Source organism: Molothrus aeneus, unplaced genomic scaffold (assembly GCF_037042795.1).
Source record: "Molothrus aeneus isolate 106 unplaced genomic scaffold, BPBGC_Maene_1.0 scaffold_35, whole genome shotgun sequence".
In the NCBI taxonomy this organism is placed as follows: domain Eukaryota; kingdom Metazoa; phylum Chordata; class Aves; order Passeriformes; family Icteridae; genus Molothrus; species Molothrus aeneus.
The window spans coordinates 2,934,413-2,950,633 of NW_027099016.1; the positions used below are offsets into that span (position 1 = coordinate 2,934,413).

The following is a 16,221-nucleotide window of genomic DNA, read 5'->3' on the forward strand; positions in this document are numbered from 1 at the left end:
CGGCAGCAGCTGCTGGGGAAGGACTGGGACAGACTGGGACAGACTTCGAAAAGAACCCACTGGAAGCAGAACTGGGGCACCAGGGATCATACTGGGATATACTGGGACCACACTGGGGGCTACTGGGAGCAACTGGGAGCATGCAGGGGACAATTGAGATATACTGGGAGAGATTGGGAGTAGTTTGGATCATCCTGGGACTGACTGGAATCATACTGGCAGTGATCAGGTCTGTAGTAGGGGTGAAGAGGAGAAACTGGAATAATGCAGGGAGCAACTGGGATCATACTGGGAGCAGATGGCCCATGCTGGGGTCATACTGGGATCATACTGGGACTGATGGGGTCACACTTGGAGTGACTGGCATAGTACTGGGAGTGTCTGGGAGTAACTGGGATCGTACTGGAGGTGACTGGACTTATACTGGGAGCAACTGGGACCACAGCAGGGGCAAATGGCATCGGGTAAGGTGTGACTGGGCTCATACTGAAGTGACCTGGGGCCCCACTGGGCTCTTACTGAGAGGGACTGAGAGTGAAAGGAACCATACAGGGCATGACTGGGACCACTGGGACCGTGTTGGGGGCAACTGCGATTCTACCGGGAGTGATTCTGAACATACTGGGAGTGACCGGGATCATCCAGGGGGTGACCGGGACCCACCGGTGAGGCGGCGGCGGAGCTGGGAGGCGGCCGCAGCGCAGGTGGGAGCCGCGCTGGGTTGTGCGGGGGCTCGGGGCTCGCTGCGGGCCTCGGGGGCGGCAGGGGGCTCAGGCGGGTTCGTTGTGCCGTGTCCGGCGCGTGTTGCCGCTGGCGTGAGGGCGCTGCGGGAGCGGCTGCCCGCGGTCTCCTTGCCGCCGCTGCCTCGGCAGGAGCCGCTGCCGGAGCAGCGCTGGCTCGGCCCGGTTGCTGTGGCTGGGACAGAGGGGGCTGCCCCGTCCCCTGAGGCTGCGCTGGGGCCGCCTCCCAGCTCCGCCGCCGCCGCCTCACGAGGCTCCGGCCGCTGCCGCCCCTCCCGGGCCCGCACGGACGCTCCGATAATGGCGGCTCTGCCGAGCCAGGGGCGCCCTCAGGGCGGCACCAGGGGCCGTGCTTAGCCCGGCTTTGACCAATCAGAGACCAGAACGAGGAGTGACGGCAGAATCAGCCAATCGCAGCGAGGGGCGGGCTCTGCACACGGCACGGCCTCGTCTCCCTTTCCCCGAACTCCGCCATTTCCCGGCAGCCGTGGCTGAGCAGCGGCGCTGGCGCTGGCCCGGCCCGGGCAGGAGGCCAAGGAGCCGCTGCTGCTGCCCCGAACCGCCGGGAGGTCGGCGTGACCGGGCCCTGAGGGCGCTGGGAGCTGGGGTGAGTGCGGGACGGAGGAGGGACCCCCCCTGCAGCCCCGGCAGGAGCCCAGGCCGGAGCCGGGGATGCTGGAGAGAGGCCAAAACCACTCTGTCACTTCCCTCCTCCCCTTGGGCAGGGAACAGAGCACGTAAGGAAGGGCTCGAGGGTCTGGGTAAGGGTTGGAACAGTTCAATCACTGGTGACGGGCGCAACACACTTGTCAGGAAAATTAATCCATAAACATCAGAGGTTTATGTCCCAAAAGGAGACATAGGAGTCCTTTTACTTTATTCGAATAGAGGGAGAGGCCATGGGGCATTCCCCTGGGGTCTCTCCAATTTTTGGAGGACGCAGCCTCCCTTTTTATCCCAGTTTCCCGGACGCATTTCCCTTCTCTCTTTCCCCATTGGCTGAGGTACGTGAGAGGTTCAGGCTTTCCGATAGGCCTGATATTGAAGATTTCCCTCTAATGTATAACCCTCCCTTTTGATTTTTAATTCTTATGGTATTTAGGGTTTTCCCTCATTGTTTCTTTCATCTTTCGAAGTTCAGTTTCATTTATCAGCAAACCTAAATTTTGTTTGTAAAAGCAAATATCTTTTCCCGTTCATCAATCAGTGGAATCTTTCCCATTGTTTCTTTTATCCCTCAGTGCTGGTTTGATCTACCAGCAGACCCACAGCCTGTTTGTAAGGACAAAATCCATCATTCCTCTCACACTTGACTTGGGGAAATTAATTGAATTTATTATCAAACATAGCAGGGCAAGAGAATGAGAACTGAAATAATTCCTACGCAAATATACTCCCCCCACCTCTCTCTCCTTCCCGGGCTTAACTCCATCCTGCATTCTCTCCCTTCTCCCCATCCAGACGCGCAGGGGACGGGGGTCACAGCCCGGTCATGTCCCAGCCTCCCCTCAGGGACAGGAATCCTCGTCCTGCTCCAGCCTGGGGTCCCTCCCACGGGACACGGTCCCTCGGGAACGGGCTGCTCCACGAGGATCCCCCCGGGCTCACAGGTGCCGCCAGGAGCCGCTTCCATGGCTCTGCAGGGGCTTCCCAGGGGCTCGGGGCCTCTCTCGGGCATCCCCTGCCCGCGGTCTCCTTGCGGCCGCTGCCTCGGCAGGAGCCGCTGCCGGAGCAGCGCTGGCTCGGCCCGGTTGCTGTGGCTGGGACAGAGGCGGCTGCCCCGTGCCCGGGGCTGTGCGGGGAAATTGACGTGGCCGGAGGTTTCTGTGCCCCGAGGAGACAGAGGAGTCCTGTACCAGTGACTTTATTGCTGAGCAGAGGGAGAGGCCGTGGCGCATTTGCCGTGCGCTCTCTGCCATTGTTGTAGTTCGCAGCCTCCTTTTTATCCTCATTTTCCCGGCCTCATCTCCCTCTCCCTTTGCCCACTGGCTGAGGTACTTGGAAGGTTCAGACCTCCCGATCCGCCAACTGCATGTCCTCGTTAATGTGCACCCCCTCTTTTGTAGAACAGCCGATATTCACGGCTTTGTTAAGTCTTTGTTCTTCTGGAAGTTCAGGAATTTAGCGGGACTTTGTCTGAGCAGCAGTCCGTGTCAATTTCTAACATTTTCTAAAACTGATGGTTTCTCCTGTTACTTCCTTATCTACAAGTCCCTGGCCCTATCTCCAAGCAGATTCACTCATTGACTCTGTTTTTTGTTCCTGAGTTTTGTTTTGTTTTGGGATTATTCTCAGTGCCCTCATTCCCTGCCCTTCTGTAGCCGTTTCTGGATCAGGAGGCCTGGCTGCCACGTGCATCCCCTCACTCACCTGCTGAATGAGCTGCACTCTCAAGGTGTGGAGCATGGTAAAAAGATGAGAGTTGCTGTAGCACATCAGAGGAGAAACAGCATTCGTTTAACCCATGGACTGCCAGGGAGCCACGAAACCGTGTCCCATTCCCATCCTTTTCATGTTTGGGGTGGAACATGAGCTGCTTTCTCGTTTCCTTTGTTATCTGTTTCAGCACTTTTCCTTTGTCATCTTTTTGCCAACAGCAGTTTGAGTAATTTAATTTTCCACAAACTCCTCTTTTTTCTGCTGGAAGGTAATCTGATCCCATCCCATGGTGAATGTTGTGTTCCTCATTTCAGTGGATTGGTCAGCAGGAAGGTCAGGAGCTGGAGCTGTCTGGTTGGTTATTCCCAGGGCAGTTTGTAATCTAATGATGCCATTGAAATGAGGAATGGGTTCTGTGATGCTTTCCATAGTATTTGTGACACGATCTTGCTGGTATCCCAAAAGGGAAAAGACAACAAATGAGTGCCAGAAACAGGAATAACAGAGGCCCAGTATGGCTTATACTCCCACCTCCCAGGCCTGTGAGGTTGCAGCCCACAGCAGGTGTATTTGATCTTCTCGGTGACAAATACAGAGGCCAATCTGGTCTTGCCCTCTATTTCCTTGTCACTTTCTCTTAACTAATTTCCAGGCAAATTGTTTTTGACACGCCTTAACTGTGGTTTCCCACCGTTCCTCGGTTATCTCTCATTCAAAAGGCACTAACAATTCCCATCCACAAAGCTATTACTTTAACACTTTTTGCAATAAGAGCATAAATTTTGTGAACTACAATACTAATTATTCCCACAATTCAAGCATTTACTTATAACCCAGCTAGCATGTCCAGTATCAGAATGAATCAAATAAAGTTTACAGTATGGTACTAATGGAGATGGTAATTTCCCTTCTTCCCTGTACAATTCACAGGCTAAAGTCAGAATACAAGAACTCTTTGACTAAAACAGTCTTGATCCTTCTATCTGAAGTATTCCTCCCCAGGGAGATGTTTTATTCAGGCAGTGCTTAAGACCAGTAATGTAAAGTTTGCCTTATTTCTTAATTGGGTGTTATTCTTTGTACATTTCTTGGATCATTTGGGTTTTCCCAAACCATTGCCACCCAGTCCCCGTTTGAAATTCAATTTGGTATCACCTGGTTTGGTATCAATGGTTAGTCCATTCCTCAAATTCCTTCACAAATCCTTTGATTCTGCTGGCTTGAATTCACCCTCTTTCTGTGATTCAGATTGCTGCTTCAGTAGTACCTGGAAAGGAATTCTTAATAGCACAGTGATAAAAGAAAGACAATACTGCATTAACTTTTACCATTAACTTTCTTCAAAACTTTCTGGGTTTAGCTAAAAGCTTCCTCCACAGCTGCCTCTTCTTCTTGTATCCAGCTGTGCTAACAGCTGCAGAGGCAAATTCTTCTTTCTGTGAGCTACAGTTAGTTAAACAAGAAAGGCCAGGCCAATTTTAACACGAGATGAATCACATCTATTGCTTTTTACTTTTTGGGCAACATTTAACTGTTTTAGCCTTACAGACCCATTCCTCAGAAAAAAAAGCCTCCTCTTTCCCTTTTTTTTTCACCACATTTCTTTCTTTTTTCACCACATTTATTTCAGTGCTGTTCCTCACCCTTCCCCCACTGCTGCCACTTTACTGCAGGGCCCCAGCCAGGGCAGATCCTGCCCCAGGGAGCCGGGCAGAACTTACAGACAGCCACAGGCATGGGGACCCTGGGGGCATGCCTTGGGTCCTTTCACCCCCTCTCTCTCTCTTCTCTCTCTTTCTCTCTCTACCAACTTGCCTAGGCCAGTGCTGCCATCCTGGACTCAGGACCCCGCAGCTCGTACAGGAGTGGTCAGACACCTCCCAGCCTTGACAACCCTAAACTTGGTGTCCTCAGGTGCTCCTGACATTCTTTTTTCCTTTTTTCCTTCTTATCCTCTTTTCCATTCAAGGAGGGCCCGTTCTGATAAACCTTTTCCAGACCCCAGTTCGGCATTGAATAACCATATAACAGCCATGTGTTAAGACACTTCCCTGTCCTTTGTGCAGAAACCGCATTCACACTTCTGTTCTCCTCCAGCACCAAGACATCATCACTCTACATTCTAACATTCCAGAGTCTGCTAACTACCCCTCCCCCTTCTTCAACTTCTCTCTTTCTTCTCTTCTTACTTTCTTTTCTTTTCCCTATCTTTTTCTCTTTTCTTTGATTCAACACACCTTGGACTGTACAAGGTATACACACAACTAGTTTACTTCCAAAAGTAAGCTTACAACTTCCTTTTACTAGGATTGCAGTAGCTGTTATAGCTTAAATACATACTGGCCAGCTGTGGCTTACTGGGTCTAACATCTCTGATAAATAAGCTACTGGTCTCTTTACTCCTTCCCACTCCTGAATTAAAATTTTATGATCTACTCCATTTTCTACATTTATGTACAAATGAAAAGGGTTTTTCTAACAAGGGTAAGCTTAACGTTGGTACTTAGGCTAGTTTTAACTTCAACTCTTCTAATTTAAGATCATTTTCCTTTGTTAATTTTGTATATAAAAATTTTATTGCTTATGTGTACCCATCAATCCATAATCTGCAATATCCCAATAATCTGAGTAGTTCTCTGATTTCCCTCTTTGATACCCTTAATCTTTTTCTTTTCCCAAGAAAATGTAAAAGTTATATAGTAGCTTTTTTAACCTCAACTTCAGTTTCTCATGATAATAAAAGATAATTTCTATTGGGCTTCTTTACTGGGAGAATAGGGGTATTATGAGGAGACATACAAGGCACTTATGTCCCATCCTTTTTAAGTTCTTCTATTACTGGCTTTAAACCTTCCTGTCCTTTTAAAAATTTGGGGTACTGATGTACACATATGGGACAATCCTTTTTCAATTGTGACACTTATGGGATCAATATCTAATCCTGTCCTATTTCCTTCCCAGCCCAAACTTCCTTTTTAATTCTTCTTTATTTTCTTGGCTAAGTTTTAAAACTCTAGTTGTCATTTTTCTTTCTTGTGGTATAACCTCCATTCTTTTCCTGTAAGTCTTTTCTTAATAAGTTATCTGCCCCAGGCACTAATAAGACATTCTCCATCTAAATTTTAGCTTCTTCTTCATTTACCACATCTTTTAATGACAGGAACTGTGAAACTCTTTCCTTTTGTTCCTGTTACTTTTACACTGTCTTTGCTTACGCTATAACTTTTTGGAATATTTAACAGGTATGTTCTTTCTGTCCCTGTCTACTACAAATTCGAATTTTTCTTCTTGGGGACTCCAAAGTTATCACAAATAGTCCAAATAGTATTTGTCAAAAAAACATAGAGCTTATAACTTCTCTATTTCCGCTCTGTGCCCATTTCTCGGAAGATTTTTTTTTTTATATATATAATTTGGCTTTCGATTGATCATTTATAACAATTCTAGTGACCCCAATGTGATTTGAATTTGGGGTTCGGGGACCCCTTTCCAGTCAGGAGGCGCCTTGCTGATTTCAGCGGTCTGACGGGATTGGGAGTTCACGAAACCAGTCAAACACCGAACCGAAGGCAGAACCACAGCCAAAGAGGGATAAAAAAGGGCCAGATCAGGAAATCAGAATGATCTAAAGAGGGATCTCTGAGGCCGCGATGCTTTTATTCTTTTTCACCCGGAAAATCAGCATGCACGAGGAATCCACGCGAGAAAGGAAATGTGAGTACCACGTGGTTGAGAGGGGTGTGACCAAGCGTGTGTGTGAGATGTGATTCTATCATGAAGCGAGTGTGGACCCCACAATCACAGCTCCACTCTCCCACAAGGGACGTGGTCGGTCAAGGGGGAAGCGAGCGCTTTTTCTTATTACACGTGGGGCCTGGGACTCGTAGGGAGTTCAGGGAATTGATTACAGTTGGGTTGGGAAGGGGAAAAGATCTTCCCGAAATATTTCAGGAGCCGGTCTGCCTTCTGATCCGCAGAATCAGGTAAGAGAGCTCGAGACCAGTCGAAAGACCCGCGGAACGGTTCTCCGCGTGGCTGAATAGACTGGCGGTGTTTGGCAAACTGAGGAAATCTACATCAGATGGAGACTCGGGACTCACGTTGAGCATCCCAGCTGAAGGAGACAAGGTGAGAAAATTAGCGAACGTTTTTTTTTTGGGAAAATGGGCTTGGGAAAAAGTAAGTTCCAGAAAAAGCCCCAAGAAAAACCTCCCCAAGATCCTGGGAAGGTTCTGCCTGAAATCCTGAGGAAAAGCCCATTGGGATGAATGTTAGAACATTGGGACGACAGCCCCAGGAGAGTGGGAAAATCCAAGGAAAAGATGATACAGTTTTGCATGGAAAAGTGGGGGGGAAAGGAGATTGCGAAATATGTGGTTTGGCCAGTGTTCGGCACTTTCGAGATGTGGATGTGCAAATCCCTGTATGACCACGTAGTCAATCACTGCCCGCAGGACTTTGAGGAAATTGAGTATGCAGAGATGTGGAAGTACGCTTGTTCGGGATTGTACCCGATCAGAGCTCTCAGACACTCAGCAAACCGGGGCAAGGAGTGGGAACCACTGGACAACCTTCCACCCCTCTACCTTGTCCCTCCGCCCCAGCCCACAACAGCCCAGGTACCTCCGGTGCCCAGGTTGCCTCCAGAGGCATTGCAGGGACAGGCTTTGGTGCAGCTGCTCCCACTGGCACTGGCCGCGGCGCCTTCTCTCCCATGTGGGCAGGCAACGGCGCCTCTGCTCCCATGCGAGCAGCCCCAGCCACCAACCCTCCCCAAGACCGAGGAGAAATGGGTATTTTTCCCCAAGAAAGCCACAACTCTCCTCTGGCCCATTGAACGAGGCAGAGAACGAGGAGAGCAACCACTGGAGACAGTGATGACGAGGAGGAAAGCCCAGTCTCTTCCCTTTACGGGAGGTACTGATGGCTCCAGGAATTATCAGCTTTGTTCATGTGCTGATCGACACCAGGGATGTGAGGGCTTTCAAGAAAGAAATGGGGAAACTGATGGATGATCCTTTGGGGGTGGCTGAAACACTGGATGAATTTCTAGGAACCAGCACCTACACATACAAGGATCTCAATGCGATCCTGAGGTCGCTGTTCAACAATGAGGAGAGAGAAGTGATCAGAGAAGCCACGATCAGGGACTGGGAGAACAGGAATCCCCAGGGGGAGAAGGGAGATCAGAGGTGGCTGAACCAAAAGCTGTCCTGGAGTGCCCAGACAGAGGAAGGGAGACAGAAAATTATAAATTTGAGAAATATGATAATTCATGGAATCAGGGAGGTGGTGCCGAAGGGGTAAAATAGGAATAAAGTACTCAGGGAATGTCAGTGAAAGGACGAAACCCCCACAGAATGGCTGGAAAGCCTTCGAAAGAGCCTGAGAATGCATTCCGGGACGGACTCTGACTCTCCAATTGGAGTGGTTTTGCTGAAAACTCAGATCATAGCGAAATCATGGGAAGACATAAGAAAGCAATTAGAAAAGATAGATGGATGGCAAGATAGGGAACTGCAGGAATTGCTCCGGGAAGCCCAGAAGGTCTACATGAGAAGAGACGAAGAAAAGCAGAAGATTCCAGCGAAAGTGCTGGTGGCTGCAGTAAGGGAAGCACAGAAACAGGAACAGGTCAGAGACTTGGCGAAAACGGCGCCAGCAAAGAAGGAAAATCCTTCCCAACGAAAAGGTTCAAACAACCAGAAAAAGGACGTCAAGTGCTGCTACTGCAAGGAAAAAGGACACATTTGAAAGAATTGCCCCAACAAGGTCAAGGATGAAACGATGTTTCAGGAGGATGAGGGGTGTCAGGGGATTTTCAGTTTGGGGTCCGGAACACCTAGGGAGCCCTTGATAAAATTGAGAGTGGGACCCCACAGGCAGGAAATTTGGTTTTTAGTAGATTCTGGGGCTGAACGGACCACAGTGCAGCAGTAACTGCGAGGGTGCTCTCTGAGCGATGATGCAATGATGGTAATTGGGGCAAAGGGGGAACCTTTTAAGGTTCCAATTATAAAGGATGTTGAAATAGAGACAGAAACTAAGTGTATAGAAATATGTTATTAATAAAAGATGCAGACTTTATTTTGTTGGGATGAGACTTGATAGTGGCATGGGAAATTGGTTTAGCAGTGGAAGATTCCCAGCTCAAGGTGAGGTTGTATAAACTGCATTGCAGTGTGATGCCATTTCAGGTTTGCCAACCTTTCCCCTGCCCCTTTGCCCTCCTGCTAAGAGCTGCCCATCAACCTTAACATTCCAGCAAGGGCGTCGTGTGGTTGGCAGAAGTTCAAAAGATGCCCCTCAAGTCCCGGCTCATTGGCCTGTCCAAGCGCCTTTATCCCTTGAGCCTTCCCCTTCTCCCACCTGGTTGGTCCTCACCTGTCCCTTCCCCTCCCCCTGTCCCCGGGCTTTAAAGGAGACGGGACCATGCGGTCTGGATTCTATTGGGAGCTGTTACAAGATTCAGAGGTCTGTCATCCTGGAATAAAACTCTGGATTAAAACTCTACAATAGAATCCTGTCCTTTTTCTTCACCATCGCCTGAACCTTTTCCACCAGAGGTAAACTGAGTTCCTACTATGCCTGGATTTGTTCCGAGTGCCCAGCTGCAGCACCCAGCCGGCCAAAGGTATCTCTGAGGTGAAACACCACAGCTGCCGCCTTTGGCCCAGCAGCAAGGTCAGACGGGGCCAGGCACGTTCCACCGGGAAATACTGGGATTTATATTTTATAGGAGGGGAGAGGATGTGGAAGGGGAAATGGGGGAAGGGCGGCAAAGAGGAAGCGGCAGCGCGGGCAGGAGGGTCCCGTGGGGCACAGGGGGTGCAGAGTGGGGATCCGGGGTGGCCCCCAGAGCTCTGGTGAGACATAAACTTTAAAGAATTTAAGGATTTTAGAGGAGCTAAGATTTTAGTTAGAGATAAGCTTTATTGGAGTTAATCAAAATAAATGGGTCGGCCTTGATGAAGTTCGGAGTTAGTAGTTAACTAATAATTGATTGCTTGTCAACACAATGTTTGGTTAGCTGGGTTTATCATGAAGAATATAGAAACTGATAATTAGCTTTCGGGAACATAAGACAGTTGTGGCCTCCTCTGTTCTGAAAACAATTGAAGACGGGGAATGGGAGTTCTACCAAGGGTTCATTTGTCATATTTGCATTGAAAATGTAGAAAGGCCAGAACAAGGAAGACTTCATTTACTTCCTCATTTTGGGACCCCTCCCCATGAAAGGGACCACCCATCCATTTCAAGGAACAATCTACGCATGGTTAATAGCTTTTGAACTAATTACCATAGGAAGCGGAGACTGGGATGTACCAGAGTTGTGAATATGCATTTCTTTTGGGTATTCACTACTGGTATAGATAAAAGGACTCTGTAATCACCTGTAAATTGCAGTGTGTATTTGGGAGCTATCCCGCATCACAATAAATTACACTTTCTAACTTTAAACTGTTCGAGTTTTTGCCCATCACAGTTGGATATCAGTACTAGATCAATATCCATATTTTTAATAAATCAAGGGACCCCAAAATTACCCCCAAATACCCCAAATCCCCCATAACTCTGGTCAGGGACCCCCAAAATCACCCCAAAATCAGCCCAGACCCCCCAAAATTCAGTAACAAACCCCCAAATCCAGTCAAGGACCACCTAAAATCTCCCCAAAATCCCACAGGACCCCTCAAATTCCCCCCCAAATCTGCTCATGACCCCAATTCTCCCTCAGGACCCCCCCCCAAAATCCCTCTCAAGCCCCCCCCCTCCCCCCAATCCCGTCAGGATCCCCAAACCCCCTCAGGAGCCCCAATTCTCCCTCACAACCACCCAAAATCCACCCAAAGCCCCTCAAGACCCCTCCCAGATCCCCTCAGGACCCTCAATTCACCCTCCGAACCCCACAAAATCCACCTCAAACCCCTTCCGGACCCCCCAATTCTCCCTCAGATCCCCCCAAACCCCCTCACATCCCCTCAGCGCCCTCATATTCTCTCACATCCCCTCATGACCCCCAAATCCTCTCACAACCCCCGAAACTCTCTCAGAATCCCCCAAAATCACCCACAAATCCCCCAAAATCACCCACAAATCCCCTCAAGACGCCCTCAGATCCACTCAGATACCCCCAATTCTCTCTCAGAACCCCCAGTTCTCCCTCACGAACCCCAAATCCCCTCACAACCCCTGAGCGCCCCCAGTTCTCCCTCAGGACCCCCCAGTCCCCCTCAGATCCCCCTAAATCCCCTCAGAATCCCACAAATGCCCTCAGGATCTCCTAAACCCTCTCACGCCCCCTCAGGACCCCCAAACCCCCTCAGGACCCTCCACGTCCCCTGATGTGAAAAGTGCCAATTTTATGGCTCTAGGCAGATATTTGCTATATGTATTATGTTGTATTGATTAGTAGTGCTGTATTAACATTTTAATAGTATTGTAAATGTAGTTTTGTAGTTAAAAGGTAAGTTTTGTAGTTAAAATAGAAACTATGTAAGTGGGATTTTTTTTTAAGAAAGGAATGAGGTTCTCACACCAGATAGCAGCCACAGGACACCGAAATCTTTCAGAGAAAGAGAATTTATTGTTCCATTATCAGAAGAAACCAACTTCTTCCCACCTTGCTCAGCCCTGAAGTCGGGATTCAGAGGAAGAAGTTGACACTGACCAGACAGAATCCTGTGCTGGAATGGAATTTATGTATCATGTATGAGGTGTATGAATATGCAACAGGCTGTTGCTTTTAAGGGTGAATCCTCTGTTAACGTGGGTCCTTTTTCGGGCTTATTTTGCCCAGAAAGAGGTATCCGGACCGTCCGTAACTCTTGTTCAAATTTTTATTACTCTAATTATATTGCTATTTCTTATAACCATTTCATTACTGTTCAGCTTTTAAAATTTTAAAAATAAGTGGCGTTTTCACACCTCAGGACCCCCAAATCTCCTCAGGACCCCCCATTTCTCCCTCACACCCCCCAACCCCCCCAGCGCCCCCCCCCCAGTCCCCCCCTGCCCCCGCCGCTCCCGGTGCTGACCGCGGTCGCTGCCGCCCCTCCCGCGCCCCGCCCGGGGCCGTTCCCGTTCTCCGTTTCCCGTGGCGTCTCCTCCTCGCCCCTCTCCGGAGTTCTCCTGAGGCGGCTCCGCCGTTACCGCGCTCCGTTCCTGGGGCCACTTCTGGGCCGGGACCGGCTCGTTCGACCCCCGGAGCGTCCCCAGAGCCGGGTCCCCAGTGAGCGTGGAGCCCCAAGAGATGCGACAGGGGGGAGAGAGGGGGACAGAGGGGACCGGGGGCGAGGGGCCATGGGGGATGGAGGGGACAGGGGGGTGGCGGGGGTGGCAGAGGGGACAGCAGTGGGGCAGGGGGCGGGAGGGGCTCCGAGGGGAGGGGCAGGGGGTGGCAGAGGGAGCAAGAGGCTGACAAAGGGACAGAGGGGACAAAAGGGACCCCTTGGGGACAGGGGGCCACCGCAGAAGGCCGTAAGAGCCACCAGGTCCCTGACACCTCCCCTGTCCCCTCCCCAGCTGTCCTTGGTCCTCTTGCAGCCACAGGTCACCGTGGTGGCCATCCTGGGCGAGCTGCTGGCCATCCTGCCCAGGCTGAACGAGATGATGCTGCCCGTGTCCACAAGGTGCCTGTACTGGGATCTGGAGGACTTCACCGAGGAGCTCCGGGCCACCCTGCTTTGCACTGATGACACCTGGTGGCGCTGCAATGTGACCTCCGATGATGGTGATCCTGTCACCTCCCTCAGCCGGGCCCTGGCTGCCTGGGAGAGCACCCCAGGGACCACTTGGAACCGTGTGACAATGGCGGCCAGCAAGTGGCAGCAGTCGGTGTCTGTGCTTGTGAACAGCTGGGCTGACCTGGCCAGGACGGCCACCAAGCTCCGCACTGAGGCGGCCGACATGGTGGCCACTGCCACCGCCTGGGCAAGGAACCTGCAGGCCCTGGCTGCCCATGATGGGACAGCTCAGGAAAACACGGTGGAACCTGCAGGCCCTGGGCAGGGAGGAGGGGGCCGAGGTGGTGACTGGGCACGAAGCCCAGGTGAGGAGAGAGGCCGGGGTGGCTGCCAGCGAGGCCACAAGGGCCACCATGGAGAGACAGCAGGTGGAAGAGGCCCTGGGGCTGCTGGAGCGCTTGGTGGCCACGTGTGACGAAGCCACCGCCTTCCCCTGGGAGCTGCAGCGCAGGGTTGGGGACATCGAGGCTGCCCTGGAGAGGACAAATGAGGAGTCCCCTGATATCCCTGAGGACTTGGTGGGACAAACAACTCAGGGACAAACCATTGTGAGGGAGGAACATGGGGGGAACCGAGGGTCAAACCATAATCTCAACTTATAAAAAACAATCAACTTTACAACAAAACCTGTATAAAACACACAATGCTACACTTGGTGGCCAAGGTGGCCGAGGCTGAGTGGCTGTGGGAGGCCAACGCCTGCCGGGCCAAGGATCACCTGGGGGGGACAGTTCAAGACATCACAGGAGGCCCCAAATGTCACCAGGTCCCTGACACTTCCCCTGTCCCCTCCCCAGCTGCTGGAGGCTCAGGTGTCCATGGTGGCCACCCTGGTTGAGCTGACAACCACCGTGACTGGGCCACGCCGGGGCGTGCGGCGCTGTGTGCCCCCAAAGCTGCTGCACGCGGCCCTGAGGATCTTCACCTGGAGCCTCCGTAAGGCCCTGGACCACCCTGGTGTCACCTCACTGGGCCAGGCCTTGGCCACCCTCAGGGCCACCCCGGGGGCCACCTGGGCCGATGTGAGATCCGCGGGCAGCGCCTGGCGGGAGTTGGTGGCTGCGTGTGAGGAGAGATGGAAGCAGCTGCTCGAGGAGGCCACCAAGCTCCACGATGCCTGCGAGGACGCGGCCCTTGCCTGGGCCAGGCACCAGCAGGACAAAGCCACTGCCCAGCAGCTGATGGTGGCCCTGGACAGCGATGAGGAGGCCTCAGCGGGGGCTGCGCACGGTGCCCGGGTGGCGGCGGCCACCAACGAGGCCGTGGGAGAGGCTGTGGTGGCCACCAGGCGGGCGAGGGCGGCCATCAGGAGGAGACATTGGGCAGAGGTGGCCCTGGGGCTGCTGCAGCACTTGGTGGCCGCGTGTGACAAAGCCACTGAGTTTATCAGTTACACGGAGTGCCAGCTCAGGGACACCAAGGTTGCCCTGGAGGGGACAAAGGAGGCGTCCCCTGATGTCCCCGAGTCCTTGGTGGCCAAAGTGGCCAAGGCTGAGCAGCTGTGGGAGGCCAGTGCCCTCCTGTTCAAGCATCACCTGCTGGGGACACTTGGGGACATCCATGACCTCCTCTTGAGTCCCTGTGGTGGCCGTGGTGGCCCTGGTGGCCCCAGCAGCCGTGCGGTGGCCGAGAGGTGCCAAAAAGCCATTGAGGACATCCCGAGGCTGCTTCAGGACAGTGACATCACTACTGCAATGTCATTGTGGCAGTGACATCATTGGGGACATGGCTGCTGTCACCTGTCCCCTCTCCCCTCCCCACATGGGATTTGAGACAAATCTGGGGAATTTTCGGGGAATTTTCATTGAAATTGTCCCAAATCCTGATGAAAATTCCTGGGGTGACATCATTGGGACACTCAGGGACACTCTGGAGACACTCAGGGACACCCAGGGACACTCTGGGACACTCTGGGGACACTCAGGGACACTCTGGGGACACTCAGAGACAGGGGTGACTGAATCCCCTCAGCAGCTTCCAGCTTTCTACTGTACCTGCAGAAGAGCCAGGTCATAAATGACAATTTAATAATTGGTTTCTGCCATTCTGCATTGGCTTCTGCAGTTCTGCATGGGCTGCAGCCATTCTGTATTGGCTTCTGCAAAAAAGTACTTTCACAAGTATTTTGCTCTGGTACTTGATTATTGATTATTGATAATTCTGTGTAGCTGCTCACTGGTTCAATATAACTGATCAGTTTAAATGTGCATCATGTAACCGATTTAATGCTGGGGTAATAAATAGGTATTATATCACAAGCCTTAAAATATTAAAAATAGACAAATATTGAATAGATAAATATTAAATGTTAAAATAGCAAGTCTGCAATGTTAAAATGCTTTTGTGTAACTGACTCAGGTGTGAAACAATTCTCTTGTTTCTCAAATCTGCAGACCAACCTCTCCAGGTGATGATGACAGTGACACAAACGTGAGAGGAATTTATGAATTTATCAGGGAGTGTGAAACAACAGGATGGAACTAGGAGAAGAAATCAAATATATTGACCTAATCTACAGAATGTCCTGCAGACAAGCCAGAGGTTAAAACCAAACAAGAGTTCCTGGAACATCCAAACCTCCCGGGAATGTTTGAATAACGTCTAAACTCAGGAATGTGTTTGTAGTCCTGCAGTGGAACCGGATCTGGAGAACAACGGGTTAAGTTAAGGGCAAGTTCTTTGGCCAACTGCTAAAATCCTTTTATAGCCCTTATTAAACTTTTGCAATTTCCAAGGAGTGAACTTTGTTTCTCACACCCGGCTGTGGTTTGGGGGGGCCCCCCCCGCTGCTGCTGAGCACTGAACTCGCCCCGGGTGTCGCTGGAACCCCCAAAAACCGCAGCCACCCCCGCCCTGTTGGGGGTTGGGTTTTTTCTGTTCTTTCCTTGTTACTTGTGGATTGTTTTTCCCATTGCGTTGCTGAGAGGCTCTGATGGCTGAGTGCTCGAGAAGGCGGGGAGGGGGAACTCCTCTGGTTTTTGGGAGTTTCTCCGGGAGGGGGGAGCAGAGATAGCGGGAGGATGGGGGGCAGGGGTTGGGGGCAGCGTCTCTCTGTGGCTCTTGGGCATGGGAGGAGGGCGGCCGGGCTGTCACTGCAGAGAGAATTCACTGGCACCGCTGGAGCTCAGCCCTGAGGGACCGATCACCGTCTGCTCCTGTGCCCCGGCAATCCTGAATTCCCTGTGCCCCGGGAAACCTGAACTTCGTGTGATATGGGAATCCTTAATTTCGTGCACCCCGGGATTCCTGAATTCCGTGTGCCCTGGGAATCCTGAATTTCGTGTTAAAAAGGAGAGCAGGCTCCCAGTGCTAAAGCGATTTCAGCATTTATAAGAAGAAAAAGCAAGGCCCAAAGC

General features: G+C 51.3%; 1 long non-coding RNA gene across 3 annotated transcripts; it reads left to right on the top strand.

The window, feature by feature from the left end:
* The first annotated feature begins 1,231 nt into the window (after positions 1–1,231).
* Positions 1,232–15,607, top strand: LOC136570692 (uncharacterized). Of its 3 annotated transcripts, XR_010785548.1 has the most exons (4): positions 1,232–1,347; positions 6,613–6,833; positions 7,097–7,247; positions 9,541–9,914. It is a non-coding gene; the product is annotated as an uncharacterized lncRNA (long non-coding RNA). The 3 variants fall into 3 exon arrangements; XR_010785549.1 differs by lacking the exons at positions 1,232–1,347; positions 9,541–9,914 and adding an exon at positions 15,259–15,607 and having other exon boundaries at positions 5,621–6,833; XR_010785547.1 differs by lacking the exon at positions 1,232–1,347 and having other exon boundaries at positions 5,621–6,833.
* Positions 15,608–16,221: the final 614 nt, after the last annotated feature.